Source organism: Leopardus geoffroyi, chromosome D1, assembly GCF_018350155.1.
Source record: "Leopardus geoffroyi isolate Oge1 chromosome D1, O.geoffroyi_Oge1_pat1.0, whole genome shotgun sequence".
NCBI classification, from domain to species: Eukaryota; Metazoa; Chordata; class Mammalia; order Carnivora; family Felidae; genus Leopardus; species Leopardus geoffroyi.
In genome coordinates, this window is record NC_059329.1 from 51,940,702 (window position 1) to 51,959,391 (window position 18,690).

At 38.0% G+C, this 18,690-nt stretch overlaps 1 protein-coding gene across 4 annotated transcripts in view; it reads left to right on the forward strand.

The window, feature by feature from the left end:
* Positions 1 to 18,690, forward strand: part of TENM4 (teneurin transmembrane protein 4) — a 2,911,279-nt gene that overhangs the window by 1,193,402 nt on the left and 1,699,187 nt on the right. The window lies entirely within an intron of this gene.

The window sequence follows — 18,690 nt, forward strand, 5'->3', positions numbered from 1 at the left end:
CTGAATGACAGCCTTGCTGAATAGAGTATTATTGACTGCAGATTTTTCTTTTTCCTTTCTGCACTTTGAATATATCATGCCACTCCCTTCTGGTGTACAAAGTTTCTGCTGAAAAATTCCCTGATAACCTTATGGGATTTCTTGTGTATGTAACTGCTTCCTTCCCTTTGAGGCCTTTGAAATTCTTTATCAATATTTTCTGCTTTCTTAATTATTATGTGTCTGGTTGTGGACCTACTTGGGTTGATTTTGTTGGAGGATCTCTATGCTTCCTGAAACTAAATTTATTTTTCTTTGTCCAGATACAGGAATTTTCAGCTATTATTTCTTCAAACGAGTTTCCTGCCCCCTTTTCTTTTTTTTCTCCTTCTGGGATCCCTATGATGCAGATATTATTGTGTTTGATAATTTTGGTGACTTCCTTAAGGGTATTATCATTTTTTGCATAATTCTTTTTTTCTGTCACCTGCTCAAGTTGATTATTTTCCATTCTCTGTCCTCCAGGTCATTAATTCATTTTTCTGCTTCTTGTAACCTGCTATTTATTCCATATAGTATATTTTCTTTTTTTTAATGTTTATTTACTTATTTTGAGATAGAATGAGAGCAGGGGAAGTGCAGAGAGAGAGAGAGAGAGAGAGAATTCTAAGTAGATTCCTCACTGTCAGCTCAAAGCCCAATATGGGGCTCAATTTCACAAACCATGAGATCATGATCTGAGCCGAAATCAACAGTCAGACCCTTAACTGACTGAGCCACCCAGGCACCCCTCCATCTAGTGTATTTTCAATTTCATTTATTGTGTTTCTCATCTCTGACTGGTTCTTTTTCATGTTTTCTATCTTATGCCCTCCACTCTTTTCTCAAATCCAGTGAGTATCTTTATGATGATTACTTTAAATTCTCTATCAGGCATATTATTTATATTTGTTTTGTTTAGGTCTCTTGCTGTAATTTTGTTCCGTTTTATCATTTGGGGCATTTTCCTTTGTTTTCTGAGTTTCTCTGTGTGTGTTTCTGTTTGTTAGGGAAAAAAAGCTACTTGGAAGTAATGATCTTATGAAGGAAAAGTCCTATACTGCCCTGCCATGTAGTGTCCCCATCAGCAGAACTTGGTGCTTCAGAAGTGTCTCCTATGTGGGATGCATGCATCCTGCTATTGCGACTGAACTGCTTTTTTTCTTCAGTCCAGTTGTCTGTAATGGTTCTCTTTGCCTGTTGTGGGCAGTGTTTGGTCCCTGTGGTATTAATTGGCCAGGCTGGAGGATGGCTTGGGCTTGAATTGAGTCAGACCAAGCATTTGCCAGAGGTGAAGTAGCACCAAACTGCAGGGCACTTTCCCTGTGTTTTCTCCTGAGAAAATTATTGATGAGCAAGGCCTGCAATCAGGCCAGCTGTCTGCCTCCAACCCACTGCTGGGGCCTCCATCCAACTGGTGTATGTGGTTTTTTCCTCTCTGTGGGGCAGGGGTAACTGTGGAATGTTGCTGGCCACTGTAGAGGCTGCTTGTACTCTGCTAGGCCTGCATCACCACCATGGGCTTTAGCCAAGAGCTTATTGGAGAGGGAAGACCCATGAAAGCACAGCACAGGGGGCAGTAGGTGAGGTGGCAGTGCCCCACCAGTACTCTGCAGAAGGAACCCTACAGTGTCAGGACTGAAGCAGGCTGTCCAGAGGAGTGGATTGGTAGAGACACATTACAGGGGGCAGGGCAGCAGTTCAAGCAAGTTGGGTAGTGAGTCCAATAAGTGGCTCTGTGTTTGTGCTGGGGCATGGCAATGGGGGGGCGGTGTGGAGGAGGGAAATGGTGCCCAAGAGTTCCCTTGTTCCTAGAGAAGTTTCTCAGAGATGACTGTCCCAATAACCCTCCCATATGCCCCAGGTGCCTTTCAGCCTGCTGCTTCTATGCTGTATTTCCAAGGACTGTTTTTTGGGCTGTATCTTTGAGGGTGGGAACTCAATTTCCTCTGGCCTGCCTTCTCTCCCAGAGCTGAGTCTCTATTTTCATTTTTTAAAGAGAGAAAGAGGGTGCAAGTGAGCAAGGGGGGAGAGAGAGAGAGAGACAAAGAGAGAGAGAGAGAGAGAGAGAGAGAGAGAGAGAGAAAGAGAGAGGAAGAGGGAGAGAGAAAGAGAGAGAAGCAGAGCTTACCCAAAACAGGGCTCATGTTCATGTGAAGCAGGACTCAAGCTCACCCCAAGTAGCACTCATGCTCACCTGAAGCAGGTCTCAAGCTCATCCAGTATGGGACTCAAACTCATGAACTGTGAGATCATGACCTGAGCAAAAATCAGATGCTTAAGGACTGAGCCATCCAGATACCCCTGGGACACCAGTTGTTTAAAATTCCATATTTTAAGTCCCATTCATTGTAAGAACTCCTGAAATTCAGCACCTGTGGTTTTCAAAGCCATATGTTACAGGGATTCATCTTCCCCTTATGGGATTCCTGGTATGGGGTCCTTTTTTCTTCTCTTTCTGTGTCACGGTGTTCCTCCCTCCCCATTGACACACTTCCTCAAGTCCATTTAACTCCTAACCATATCTCCACCCGTCCTACCCTCTTCAGTGTGGCCTCTTTTCTACATTTAGTTGTAGACTTAATTCTGCTGCTCTTCAGGTGGTTTTCTGGGTTATTTACATTGAGGCAAGTTCTGCCTAGGTGTATCTGTGGAACAAGATGAGCCTAGAGCCCTCTTTTCCACTTTCTTCCCCAGAAGAGCTGTTTTCATTATTTCTTTAACCATCTTTCTGCCTCTCCCTTTCTTCTGGTACTCCCATCATAAATCTGGATGTTAGGTATTTTCAAACAGATGGCTGAGGATGTTACCACCCACCCACCCCCCAGTCTTTTTACTGCCTATAATTTTTCTATTGCCATGTATTCAAGCTTATTTCTATTTTTTGAAGCATCCAATCTAATGTTAAACCCATACTGAAGATTTTTCATTTCAGGTAATTTGTTTCCACTTTACAATTTTATTTGTCTCTTTTTTAATAGTTTCCATTTCTCTACTTAATATTTTCTATTCATTGCTTTAAAGTCTTTTCCTGCTAATTTTAAGATCTCTGGATATATTTATATTTAGTCTTTTTAAAATTACATATATATTTGTATATATGTGTATATATACATACATATATGTGTATATATATGTACATGTATATATAAATATTCCTGCTGTTTCATATGTCTAATAATTTGTTATTGTATTTGGTCATTGTGTATATTATATTGATGAGATTTTAAATGTTGTTTTCTTTTGGAAACTGTCCAATTTTGTTCTAACAGGCGATTTACTGGAAACTCAGCTTGATTTTTCAAAATCTGTTTGAAACTTTGTGAAGATGGTTCTAATGTGGTTCTTACTATAACAATAGAGTAGCTCTATTTTTAAAATATCTTTTTTTGTTTGTTTGTTTTTCCTTTGAGGAGTCCTGAGTTCAATACCCGGGTTATTCAGCAAGGTTACCTCTCCTGACTACTCAGAGTGTTTGTCCTCTCAGTATTGTACAATCTTAGGGATTTCCACTTAGCTAACAGCTTCCTGGTAGCCGTTCTGTTCCTGGCCTTGAAAAATCTGGCTATACACGTGTGTAGCTTGGTATTTAGCCAAAGATATAAATAAACTCCTATCCTTATTTTCAGAACTACTTCATGTCTCCCTGTTCTGGTACTCTGTCTTACAAATTTGTGTTGCCTCAGAAGCCCCAGATTCCAGTTGTTACTTCCTACCTTAGCAAGAACTCCTTCCCCTGCTTGGGCTCCACCTTGGATGCATCTCTAGGCAGGATGTCCGGGTGATCAAATGTCTTGTCTTAGGTATTTTCTTCCTCTGAGTGCACAAAATCCTGAGTCATCTACAGTCCAATAACTGACAAGAGTCTTCTTGATAGTATATCAGTGTTGTAGTTCTATGGTGAGGGAACAAGTCCCCTATCAATTGCAATTTCATGACTAGAAACAGAAATTACTCAAGGAGTTTTGAAAAACACTGTTGCAGTCCCGGCTCATTTCTACTAATTGTAATGTCTTGGAGTTTTTGAAAGTCCACTGTTCTTTTTTTAAAAAAAATTCAAGTTAGTTAACATACAATGTAGTATTGGTTTCAGGAGGAGTGCCCAGTGATTCATCACTTATGTGTGGCACCCAGTGCTCATCCCTACAAGTGCCCTCCTTAATGCCCGTCAACCATTTAGCCCATCCCCCCACCCACCTCCCCTCTAGCAACCCTCAGTTCTCTGTTTTTAAGAGTCTCTTATGGTTTGTGTCCCTCTCTGTTTTTATCTATTTTTCCTTCCCTTCCCCTATGTTCATCTTCTGTGTTTCTTAAATTCCACATATAAATGAAACCATACGATATTTGTCTTTCTCTGACTGACTTATTTTGCTTAGCTTAACACACTCTAGTTCCATCCACATTGTTGCAAATTGCAGGATTTCATTCTTTTTGATTTCCACATAGTATTCCAGTGTGTGTGTGTGTGTGTGTGTGTGTGTGTGTACGTGTCTGTGTGTGTGTGTGTGTGTGTGTGTGTGTATCACATCTTCTTTATCCATTCATCAGCTAATGGACATCTGGGCTCTTTCCATCCTTTAGCTATTGTTGATAGTGCTACTATAAACATTGGAGTGCATGTGCTCCTTTGAATCAACATTTTTGTATCCTTTGGATAAGTACCTAGTAGTGCGATTGCTGGATTGTAGAGTAATTCTACTTTTAATATTTTGAGGAACCTCCATATTGTTTTCTACAGAGGCTGCACCAGTTTGCATTCCCACCAGCAGTGCAAGAGTTCCTCTTTCTCCGCATCCTCGGAAACATCTGTTGTTGCCTGAATTGTTAATTTGAGCCATTCTGATAGGTGTGAGGTGGTATCTCATTGTGGTTTTTATTTTTATTTCTCTGATGATGAGTCATGCTGAGCATCTTTTTGTGTGTCTGTTAGCCATCTGGATATCTTCTTTGGAAAAGTGTCTATTCATGTCTTCTGTCCATTTCTTCCCTGGGTTATTTGCTTTTTTGGGGTGTTGAGTTTGGTAAGTTCTTTATAGATTTTGGCTACTAACCCTTTATACGACATATCATTTGCAGATAAAAGTTGCCTTTTAGTTTTGTTGATTGTTTTCTTCACTGTGCACAAGCTTTTTATCTTGATGAAATTGCAATATTTTTTGCTTTTGTTTCTCTTGCCTCTGGAGACATGTTTAGTAAGAAGATGCTGCGGCTGAGGTCAAAGAGGTTACTGTCTGTTTTCTCCTGTAAGATTTTGATGGTTTCCTGTCCCACATTTAGGGTTTTCATCCATTTTGAATTTATCTTTGTGTATGGTGTAAGAAAGTGGTCCATGTTCATTGTTCTGCATATCACTGTCCAGTTTTTCCAGCACCATTTGCTGAAGAGACTGTCTTTTTTCCATTGGAGACTCTTTCCTGCTTCGTCAAAGATTAGTTGGCCATACATTTGTGGGTCCATTTCTGGGTTCTCCGTTCTTTTCCATTGATCTATATGTCTCTTTTTGTGCCAGTACCATACCGGCTGATGATTATAGCTTCATAATACAGCTTGAAGTCCAGAATTGTAATGCCTCCAGCTTTGGTTTTCTTTTTCAACATCACTTTGTCTATCCAGGGTCTTTTGTGTTTCCATACAAATTTTAGGATTGTTTTCTCTAGCTCTGTGAAGCATGCTGGTGTTATTTTAATAGGGATTGCATTGGATGTATAGATTGCTTTGGGTAGTATAGACATTTTAACAATATTTGTTCTCCCAATCCATTAGTATGGAATGTTTTTCCATTTCTTTGTGTCTTCTTCAATTTCTTTCATAGGCTTTCTATAGTTTTCAGCATACATATCTTTTACCTCTTTGGTTAGGTTTATTCCTAGGTATCTTATGGTCTTTGGGCAATTGTAAATGGGATCAGTTCCTTGATTTCTCTTTCTGCTGCTTCATTATTGGTGTATAGAAACACAAATGATTTCTGTATATCGATTTTATATCCTGCACCTTTGCTGATTTCACATATTATTTCTAGAATTTTTTTTTGTTGGAGTCTTTTGGGTTTTCTATATAAAGTATTATGTCGTCTGCAAAGAATTAAACTTTGACTTTTTCTTTACCAATTTGGATGCCTTTCATTTCTTTTTGTTGTCTGATTGTTGAGGCTAGGACTTCCGGTACTATGTCGAACAACAGAACATGACAGGTAAGTCCACTGGTCTTATTTTATTAGATTCGTTGTGAAAAAAAATGAGCAGAATTACTACAAAATTCCCTTTCTAATTTTAGAAAGATGAGGGGAGATTTTGTGAGTGAAGGTGGAAAGACCAACCAGTTCCTATTCACTTACAATAGTTCATGTGATAAATAATGAGAAAGTGAACTACAGCAGTAGAAATGAGAACAGAATACATGAACAGATATCAGGGATACCAAGTTATCATATTTGTTTACAGATTAGAAATGAAGGGAAGAGAGGGAAAGACATCTAATACAACCGTTAGTTTTCTAGCTCCAGCACGTTGTTGATAATCATGCCTCTAAAGAAAGCAAGCATATACATGGGATAATGACTTCATTTAAACTTGTATTTCATTTTGCAATGTACTGATAAAATATGATGAGGATGTAAATTAAGACAATAAAAATGGAGATTAGAAAAAGATAATAAACATAAGACACATTTATCAAATGCCATTAACAATATTGTGTCCTATTAGATATAGGTAGGAGAGAGACTCAGAAGTTTCTAGTTTGGATAGTAAACCAGTTAACTAAAATTGAAAACACTGTTGAATGTGGCACTTTTGAGGTGGGAGAAGTGGGGAGATCAGGGCAGGTAATGAATTCTAAATTGCACATAGTGATTTTGAGGACACACAGGTGAAAAAGTCTATTTAGTGGCCAAATACGTAAGCCTCATGGTGAGGAGAGGAATATAGTTTAGAGGAGAGATTGGAAACAAGCTGAAGTAGATGAGCTATTCCCAAAGAGACAGTCAAGTGAGGAGAGAGAAAAGGAAGACCCAGAGAGAGTAAGAGGCAAAAACAAGAGTATTAGTGAATACAGGCTATTTTATTTATTTTTTAATTTTTTTTTTATTTAAAAAAAATTTTTTTTTCGACGTTTATTTATTTTTGGGACAGAGAGAGACAGAGCATGAACGGGGGAGGGGCAGAGAGAGAGGGAGACACAGAATCGGAAACAGGCTCCAGGCTCTGAGCCATCAGCCCAGAGCCCGACGCGGGGCTCGAACTCATGGACCGCGAGATCGTGACCTGGCTGAAGTCGGACGCTTAACCGACTGCGCCACCCAGGCGCCCCTATTTTTTAATTTTTAAAAAAATATTTATTTTTGAGAGACAGAGAGACAAAGCGTGAGCAGGGAATGGGCAGAGAGAGGGAGACACAGAATCTGAAACAGGCTCCCAGCTCTGAGCTGTGAACACAGAACCCGACGCTGGGCTCGAGCTCACAAAATCACAAACCGTGAGATCATGGCCTAAACTGAAGTTGGATGCTTAACCAACTGAGCCACCCACATGCCCTAAATATAGGCTGTGTAAATGTTCTTAGACATGTCTTTTATTGAGACACAAAAACATTATTCCCAGAATCATTTATTAAATTACCTAGAATAGAGTTGCTAAGATTCTACATGAAGAATATCTTTGAAAACATCTGTTTTTACATTTGCACTAGGATTTTCCTTCTATGTTCATCACAAAATCAAAAGCTATAGGTTTTCCTATAATATTACTGGTGAATATGGCAAGACTATTATCTCCCTTAAATATTCTCTAAATTTCAAAATATGGAGTATGCATTAATGTTTATTTTATTGACCTTTTTTTGGTGCTTGTCCAACTCAGCAGATACTTCGCACATTATGAAAATGCAAAGCAAAGCAAAGAGTTAGTCATAAGTCTAAATGATGAACATATTGCAATACAAGAGAAAAAAAGAAAAAAAAGATGCGTTTGAGAAAAATCTAAACAGTATGTGTATTGTGTGTGATTAGCTTTTTTTCTGGTGTTGTTATTCCGTGTCATTGCAATCGATGTAATTGCATCTTGTGCATACTTTACAACATGTGTTTTGCCCAGATGAAGAGTAATCACAACAAGTAATTTGAACTTGTCATTTGGTAGCATAACTATAAATGGCAGGAGAATATTTTGTTAAATCTTTATGACTTGGATATGCATTTTTGTAACCATTCCAGAAAGTTACTAGAGGTGGCAGATGCCTGACAGAAATCTTCCTGTTAGACTGTTTTTGTGGTGAAAAATCCATTATGAACATATTTCCCTCCCACTCTCCTGTGGACTTTTACTCTAAATGCAGAATCACAGGGAAGCACATCACCTACTTTCCTGCACACACACATGCATAGACATGTATACACCTATAGGTAAATAAGAATCTGAGTGTGTAATCATCTCTGTACGATGTTGGTATTTGGAAACAAAATCAAGTCACCAGCTCTCTTCTACAATGTGCTTACAGTTTTTCAAACACTATGTTATCATGCCTCTCTGTCTTTGGTTCACACTCCTTCCTGATTGGAATGCCCTTTACCTACTTTTCCTCCCTTGTCCCCGGCTCGTTGTCTCAGCTATTGTTCGAGATTTTCTTCTAGTATACTTGCCGTGGAGTGATATGGGTGCACCTCACATGTGCTTCTTATTTGATAACTGTAGGATCCTATATGTACAGCCATTTGAGCTCTTATGAGATTCTGTTATGTCAGTTACCTGGGCAATCTGATACATGACCATGATCTTCCTGAGGTCAGATACATTGTGCTATTCATCTTTGTATGTGCCTAGAATATGACAGGCCTTCAGCCCGACCACCACCCTTCACCCCTAATCCTGGCCAAATTTCTTTTTTTATTTATCAACAAAATCAGAACTCTCTCTGTGTAAAAGTAGGCAGGAAATAAGTACGTGCTGAACTCTATCCTAAACCTATAGAAATTTATAGATCCTGTAATGAATTCTTTGTAACTAAGACAGAATAAAAGAAACATTCAATCCATGTATAAAAAGAAGCAACTAATAAAACAAAACAAAACAAAAAACAAAATAGAGTGGTAAATTCTTTATCATTGTGTCTCTGCTCTAAAAATACATAAATTTTGACGGACAGAGAAGGGAGTATGTTAAAGATTGAGCAAAGGCAGAAAGACATGGGAACACAGGTGCAGCTCTACGGGTTGGGGCAAGAGGGTTCTTTGGGGGCAACTGCTCTAATAGAGAAGGAAGGAAGACCAAGATGCTGATGTGAATGGGCGAAATTAAATAGTCAACGCAGTAAGCCACCAACATGAACATCTGTATCAGGAAGAATTATTAAAATTGCTATACGTATGTATGCACCATTATGAAACACATAAATTTAGTGCGTGTGTTTATAAATTTTCATTTATTGTGCATATTTTAAGCCCAGCTTATCAGATTCGGGATAAAAAAAACCTAGGCAAATCCCTGTGGTGATTTGAAAACCAGCCATAACAAGCAGTTGCTTTTTTGTTAAAAACAAACTATGTGAGGAAAGGGCACTCTAAGAAACCTTAAATAAATATACATCCATCACTGATATGTGAATCACAAATATATTAAAATTAAAATTTCAGTATGTTGGCATTGATAAATTGAATATTTATCTACTATTCTTTTCCTTTTTATCCACCTTCCCTAACATTCTATTTCTATCATTGTAATCTTTGGCTACATGTCTATTATGAATAATGTCAGGTTTAGCCAGTAAATGTCTCTATGAGAAACTAGAAAACAAGCATCTATTGCCCATGGCTATTAATTGACAGCAATAAGGACATACTAGTATTCTTTTATCTGGTAGACATATTATAAGGATATACTCATTGCTTGGAAACTTGATCTTGTCAAATGAATCCATAATAATGGAAGTATTAATTTATATGAAGGGACATATTTCAACATCTTTAAATAGGACCTACCATCATAAAAAAGGTAGATTCAAATCCTAATCCTTAGTACCTCTGAACATGATTTTATTTGAAAATTGTTTTTTGAAGATATTACTAAGTTAAGATGAAGCCATACTGCATTAGAATGAGTCCTAATCCCCATAACTGGTGTGCTTATCAGAAAGCCATGTAAAGGCATGACTCGTGGAAAGGGTTTTCTGACAACAGGCATAGATTGGAAGAACAAGACAAAGAATGCCAAGAGTTTCTGGCAAACATTAGAAATGAGGAAGAGGCAATGAAATATACTTCCCAGAGCCTTCAGAGGAAGCACAGCCTTGCCACAATCTTCATTTTGGACTTCTAGCTTCCAGAAACCTGAAAGAATAAATTTCTGTTTTTTAAGCCACCTGGTTTATGGTAATTTGTTACAGCAGCCCAAGAAACTGAAACTGTGTGTTAATACAGCACTCTTCATGCTCACTAGATAAGGGATTATAGTAAGAAGTGACATCCATGAACACCTCTAGATAGTGCATCTATCTCGGTTTCTTTTAAGAGGGAGAAACTAAAGAATTGGCATAGCATTCCAGTCAGGAGTAAGGACTTTCATTATCAAAGAGATAAAGATTGCAAATTCCAGCTCTAATTGGTTGTGTGACACTGAGCACACAATAAATGTTTTATTTACTTCTCTCACCTCCATTTTCCCATCCATATAATGGCACTAGTAGGCCCTTTTCTATGGCCTAGAGAGATTAAGTACTTCAAGATAACACAACTAGTAGAGTATAGAATCAAGAGATGAGTCTCGTGTTTATGGTTTAAAGGCTTCTGGTTTATTCCACAAGGAAATATATACACAATATAAAAAAGGTTTGTGAAAATTCAGCCATTCTGACAGGGGAAATCAGTGAAACTTTCTCAAAAGGAGTGAACATAGAGTGGCTACATTCAACCCAAGGAAAAGGTCGATAGGTGAAAATGTCAGGGGCCAGACAGACAGGTCAGGGACTCTGGAAGCCTGTCAGACTGGGACTCAAATCCACCAAAGATGCTGAAGTCCCAAAGTGGGTGGCTTGTTTTAGATGAACAGCAAATAGGCCCTTGGGATTAAGTAAATGTAGTAGAAAATGAGGCCAAAGAAGTAAGTCAGGCCAATTCTTCAGGGCCTAATTACTTGCTGAGCTCTGGAATACATTCTTGTTAGCAAGGCAGCATTGAAGGTTTTTAAGCAAGAGAGTGGCAAAATGTATGAGTTCTATAAACATCATTCAATAATTTAGATTTAGTCAATTAAAAGTATAAACAGTTTGCAAAAAAAAAAAAAGTATAAACAGTTTGCAATAGTCCCAGTAATATATAGTGCAGTAACATAACATGTATAATGCATATATATATATATATATATATATATATATATATATATATATATATATTACAGGTGTTGCATGCATATTGACATTTATATTTATCTTTATCTGAAAAGGTATGTACCACAAATAGAGCAGTAATTATCTCTGGTAATAGATATTTGGGCCATGTTTACTTTTACCTTTTTACTTTTCTCTTTGAATGTTTCCCAACTTTTCAGTAATGAACTGCTTTTTGTGTCAGTATCATGGTGAAAATCAAGCTAGGGACAAAGAGGCCAGAAGGAAGAACCTAGCGGTAATCCAGGACAGAAAAGAGAAGATCCTGTGCCCAGGCTGAGCACAAGGCCAGCATGAGATACATTCCCAGGTAGAACTGACAGGATGTGGCAATGACTTGCTGGGGAAAGATGTTGGAAAAGTGGAGCTGAAGATGATACAAAGATTTGTACCCAAGACAACAGGAAGGGTGGGGGTTCCATTAACTGAGAGAGAGTTCCCAAGAGAAACAGGTTTGAGCAGAGGGTCAAGAGTGGTACAGATAATGAGCTTAGTTTTAGACATGTAGAATTTGAGGTGACAGCTAGACTGCCATGATTTTGAGAAGAAGCCGCAAGGGCTGTCCCAGAGGGCCAAAGTGTTGAGATAGAAAGAGACAAAAGACATGGGAAGATATTTCCAGAGGAGCTTTAAAAAGCCAAATGATGATGAGTATAATTGTCTGCCTGGTAATAAAATATCAGAAGCCTTCTGATGTAGGTAGATTCACACGAATTGTTTTACTAAGAGATATAAAGTGATGCATTCTTAGAAGATAGATATAATTCACAAATTATAGTTAATGTGCTGTGGAATTATTAGGCGTTCAAATATAACTAAAAATGCAGTAAACTCAACCACCTCATAATAAGGAGCTGACAAGCGACGCAGAAAGTCTGCTTGAAAAAATACATCCCTGCTGCTTGTCACAGTGTCGTCCCAGATTAGGTACATAAATAAACATGTCACTCACAGTGTTTTCACTTCCTCCCACAAGACTGTCAGCAAAGTGGGGTAAGAGAACAAAATCACAGGCCTGACTAACAGAATCAAACAAATAATAGTAACAAAAAATAAAGAACCCTCTTGGCTCGATGCTATGCCGCCTGTAGGTTGTAGAGGAAGAGCCGACGTGTGTCCAGGAGAATGTAGTAAAGACTGCCCATCCTAGTGCAATCACCTTCAGAGTCTAGCGATCACATTGTTCATTTTGGAAGCATTTTGAACACCATATTGAAAAAAAAAAAAAACCCGCATATTGCCATATTGACATGTCAGTAACAGAGACTGTTTGGCATTGTTACTCTATTGTGTGACCTTCTCTGCCAGATGAGTGAGCAAAAACTGTCAGGCAGATGAATGAGAGTTTGATCCGTAAGATTTTGCTCAAATGGATCATGTATTTAAGCCTCAGCTTCATCAGCTTAATTGGGATTATAATAACAATCTACAGTGCATTGGGAGAAATGACTGGGGGGAGGTATTCAAAGAGTTTAGGATATCCTAGTTAAAGGTGGGGTATTGGGGGAAAATTCATTTTTTCTCCCTTCTAAAAGCCACCTGAAAAAATAGTAAAAGGTGTGAAAACTACAAAGTAGCATGAATCTACCAGAATAAAGAGAACAGGAGAATAGCAAGAAAAAAATAAAAGCTGGAAAACAGGATGAATAAAAATTGATTGAGCGGGCATGAGAAAGCTGAATCCTAAACGATTAGTGGGACAACTGGAAAGCAGCCTTGTTTGTGCCAGAGATCTTAAGTCACTCAAGATTTGGCAGCAAGAGGGACCTCTGAAAGTGGCAATAGGGGCCGGGGGGAGGATAAGATTGGTTTAAGGCCTCTTTAAGGAGGAGCTAAATCCTCAAAATCCATCCTCTAGACCTCGTGACTGTGCAGCAAACACAGTTCCTTTCTTTTCCTTCCCATCAAAACAGAAGATTAGATGACTTCTTTAGACCAAGTAAAACAAAGGGTGTCTCTGCTTGGTGATGTTGATGCTGCACTGAAAATAAGAAAGTAAGTAAAACTTTGCGTAACAAAATAGAGTTGAAATCCAGCTCTGCTCCCCTACTTGATTATCTTAATCCAGAAAGCCAGCTTAGACTTCAATGCTCGATCTTGGATTTTTTTTTTTTATCTCCTCAGGTAAAATGTATTAGATCAAGAAAGCCATCTAAAGATACTGATGTTAATTCACTAAACACACACACATTCTTATGGAAAACAGACCAAAACAAACAGAAGTAAGGAAATTGGAGGAACAGAGACTATAAACGAAAATGAAAAGTTCAAAAGAATCTATCATTAGTATTTCTTATGGATATAAAACACAATATAGGCTGTCCTGTCTAACATGTAGTTTTAGCTGCAAATGGCTATTTAAATTCAAAAGAAGTAAAATTAAATAAAATTAGACATCTTGTTGCTAGTGGATACTGTATTTAGTAGCACATAATGTAGAACATTTACATCATACCAAAAAGTTATGGAAAGTGCTAAAGAAGAACGACAATTAGTAATAAAAAAAAAAAGGACCTTCAGAAATTAAAACCAGAAGAAACTCATTGGAAGAGGTGGAAGATATAGATAAGGAATTTTCAAATAGAAAGGAGGATGGGAAAGATCACATTCATCTAGGAAGTCCAAAACCAAATTAAAATGATGTCCAGAAATATAACCAGAAAGAGAGAAAATAACTTAAAAGAGACTTCCCTAGTATTGAAGGTCAAAAAAGTCCCTGTTCATGGACAGCATAATGGATGAATTTGACCTATGTCAAAGTATGCTACTATAATATTTCAGATCACTGGGAAGGAGAAAATTCCCAAATATTCCAGACAAGGGTGGAAAAACACATGACATATGGAAGTTCAGAAATCCAAATATTTTTGCACAGACTTTATGAATTGCAACACTGGAGCTAGGGGAGGAAAATTATTACTAATTTAGAATTTTACATACAGCCAACCATATCAACTTTGTGGGTAAAATAAGGATATTTTATATGGATACATGCTAGGACCAAATATTTTAGCTCCTGGAAGAGATGTTCTATCAAAACAACAAGTAACCCAAGAAAGAGAAGAAATGGGATGCTGGAATTGCATAATCCAATTCAAGCCAAGGAAGGAGGATGGGAAAGGGAGGAGGAAAGGGAAAGAAAAAGAGAGAAGGAAGCAGGGGGATAATAGCATGAAAGTGAGAGATTCCCAAATGACAACTGTCCATTAAAGATAGCAACGAGTGTGTTAAGAAAGTCCAAAATGCCTTGAAGACATGTCCTCAAGACATTAGCCTGGGTGGTTCAGTTGGTTGAGTGTCCAACTTCGGCTCAGGTCATGATCTCACAGTTTGTGGATTTGAGCCCTGCGTCGGGCTCTGTACTGACAGCTCAGAGCCTGGAGCCTCTTTCGAATTGAGTGTCTCCCTCTCTCTCTGCTCCTCCCCTGCTCACAGTCTGTCTCAAAAATGAATAAATATTAAAAACAAAATTTAAATATGTAATAGAAAACTAAGTAAATAGAAAGACACAGATTTTATTAACTTTCAGAAAAACATAGAGTTTGAGAAGAAAGAATGAGTAATTATAGTGTACTACGTGACTAGTCAGTGAATTGATTTCATATACCCAGATGAATGTAAAAATACTGAATATTGAACTAATAATACTTAAGGTAAAATTATTTTGAATGGATGGGGCAATGAGAATTCTGTGTTATTTTAAGTGTGTCAACTGTATCCATAGTCTATTGACAGATTCTAAAAATCAATAAATAACAATAAAATAACATAACTTCGAGGTAAAGATGTAAGATTAAAGTATGTTTGTCTCTGTGGAACATTAAATGTGAGGAAGGGAATTCAGAATATTGCTGTTTGTCATAATAACTCTTGTAGAACAAGTTGACTTTTAGCTATGTGCATCTATTACTTTGATGAACATTTTAAGTATTAACATAGTTTTTTTTAATTTTTTTTCAACGTTTATTTATTTTTGGGACAGAGAGAGACAGAGCATGAACAGGGGAGGGGCAGAGAGAGAGGGAGACACAGAATCAGAAACAGGCTCCAGGCTCTGAGCCATCAGCCCAGAGCCTGACGCGGGGCTCGAACTCCCGGACCGCGAGATCGTGACCTGGCTGAAGTCGGACGCTTAACCGACTGCACCACCCAGGCTCCCCTAAGTGTTAACATATTAATAAAAGAGTTTAGTGTGTTGTATGGCATATATCAGCTCTCAATAAATGGCAGCTGGATCTGAATCAGGAATATAATCAACTTTGTGTTTACTATGACCAAAGCTTTCTCCTTTCAGGCCACTCTCAAATACAAGCAGTTAGAAGTATTTATGTAAGTTTATTATGTTGAGGTAATTTGTCCTATAGCCCTAGAATTACACAGCAGTTTATCCAGAGCCTACAGATCTGTAGATATGTTTTCTCTTTTCTTTTTTCTATTCTCTCTCTTTTCCCCCCAACATCCCCTCTTTCTCATCTGTTTTCAGTACTTGAAATCAATAATTTGTTTTTCTAGTGTCTCTTGGAAGTTAGAATATATGGCATAACTGGCCCACGTTCCCACATGGCAACAATGAGCTGAAGTTGACTAGTGGCTTCCCCTTTTAAATGAGGCACATGCTCTCCAGGTTGCCATAGACTTACAGCTCCCTTTACCTCTTCCTGAACCTGACTTTATGAAAGTGCATTATTTATCTGACATTGACATGGGGGTAAAAGAGTCTGCATTTTCAACTCTCACTTAAAAATGAGGAGCCATTTTTACCCTGATGATTTTACTATTGGTTAAGTTTCATATGCTTATTTGCATTTTCTTATAAATGTCAACTTGACAGGTGCATATGAGTGGAACTTGCAGAAGGGACTGTGGCTGGAGATAGAATGTGAGAGCCATCATCACATAGTGATGTACTTGGCACCTGGACACTTGACCAGATTTCCTAGGAGCCAGATGTCTACATACAGGGACCATTGCAGGGGAGTAAGAACGTGTGGGTGTGGTCTTTCAGCACAGCAATGTGGTTCTTCTCTTCATTCCTGTCAGAGATACTGGAGAGTGGCAGAGATAACAAGAACAGAAGGATCTCTACGAATACTCCATAATCCCTTCATCCTTACAAAGGCATGCTCAGGTCAAGGAGGTCTTTAGTATCAGAGGCTTTGAGCTTGGCTTTATAGATGACCTACTAGGTGGTACTTCATAATCTATGTGGGTGACATGTTAATAAACAATTAGAACATAGTAGAAATGTCATTTAAAAAAATGCTAAGAGAACATAAAACATAGTACAGGACTGTGACTTGGTAAGAGTAAAAGAAAGCTTCAAGAAGTGACACCTGAAGAGTATTTTGATGAATGAGAGATCAGTAGGTGAATTAAGGAGAGAATTCACATTGGAAATACATTTCAAGAGCTTTAATTTACTCATTGGTTGGTTTAACCATTTATTCAGCCACTCGGTTCATTGTACACTTACAGAGGGCGTACAGAGCTAAAATACAATAGGTCTTGCTCTCAGAAAGCTTATAGTCTAGTGTAAAAGGTAGACACATACAATTATTACAATAAAAGCTAATAAATGACAGAAGAGTAGTAATTTAAAAAGTAACAAGAATGCTCAGTCTCTGGGGAAGTTATCAGCTCTAGAGTGATTGTTGAACTCCAAAGACACCATGATTTCTCTGAGAAAGCATGATGCTATAATTGACTTTTAAGACTATTTACAATGAAGAGATAAAGAGAAATCCAGTGAGCTAAAAATTCAGTGGTGTAAGGAATAGAAGGAAGAAAATACATCCAAGAATAGTGATAACTAATGAATCAAGTAAGAAATTGGTTCTTTATTAATAAGCTTTTAAATATATATTTAAATATAATATATAACATACATATAAATAATTATTTACCAGTGTTGATAATAAAGAAAAGACTAAGTGGACTTTGTTTTGTGACTTTCATAAGCTTCAGACTGATTGAAAGGAAACAAACAAAAGGCAATGATGTAGATCAGTACTTCCTAGAATATATGTTACAGAACTTTGAGTCCTTGAAATGCATTTCAAATGTAAAAGTTCCCCTCTTTGATAAAGCCAGGATTTGTTTGCCGTATATACCACTATTTTGTGGCTGATTGGGCATAATATACTCTCTGTAATGTCTACTGTCTCTATTATTTTATTTTATTTTTTTTTTAATTTTTTTTTCAACATTTATTTATTTTTGGGACAGAGAGAGACAGAGCATGAACGGGGGAGGGGCAGAGAGAGAGGGAGACACAGAATCGGAAACAGGCTCCAGGCTCTGAGCCATCAGCCCAGAGCCTGACGCGGGGCTCGAACTCACGGACCGCGAGATCGTGACCTGGCTGAAGTCGGACTCTTAACCGACTGCGCCACCCAGGCGCCCCTGTCTCTATTATTTTAAACACCCCAGGTTCTCAAAAGAGGCAAAGCTGCAATTAAAGAAATAAATAAAATAAATATGGGGAGATATTATAATACTCGATTTTATGATTGTATGAAAAAGACCTATTAAATCCGCTCAGAGCCATTTTAAGGATAAGGAAAATTCTGTGCAGTAAAAATATGAAATGTCTTTTTAGTTATGACTTTCACTGTTGAAGCAACAAATCATTACATTTTTATTTTGTTTAAAAACTTGGTATCTTTGCCTCGGTATTATGATATAAAAGTCTCATGGTTCAGAGTTACACATGGGCAACATGAGATGTGGAAAGAGATTTAGAGGAAGGTGGAACTGAATTCAAATTCTGACATTGTCATTTAATGGGTGAAACATAAGTAACTTCCTTCTTACTTTATTTTCCTCATTTGTTAATTTTTTTAACGTTTATTTACTTTTGAGACAGAGAGAGACAGAAAGTGAACGGGGGAGGGCCAGAGAGAGAGGGAGACACAGAATCGGAAACAGGCTCCAGGCTCTGAGCTGTCAGCACAGAGCCTGACGCGGGGCTCGAACTCACGGACCGCGAGATCATGACCCGAGCCGAAGTCGGATGCTTAACCGACTGACCCACCCAGGTGCCCCTTTGTTTTCCTCATTTGTAAAAGAAGAGTGTTTCTGCCTCACTTCCAAGTCTTTCAGCAGCCCGTGCTTACCTAGAAGTTATCTGTTCTAATTTGATATCCCAATGCTTAACTAATAGTTTCTAGGGACCAAGGACTATATCTTTTTTTTTTTTCTCTTCTTTCCATATATTCAGTATCTACCAAACACTGTATATTCAGTATCTATGTTCCTGGTGCATAGAAGGCATGCTACTTGTGTTGGTAGCCCCTTAAT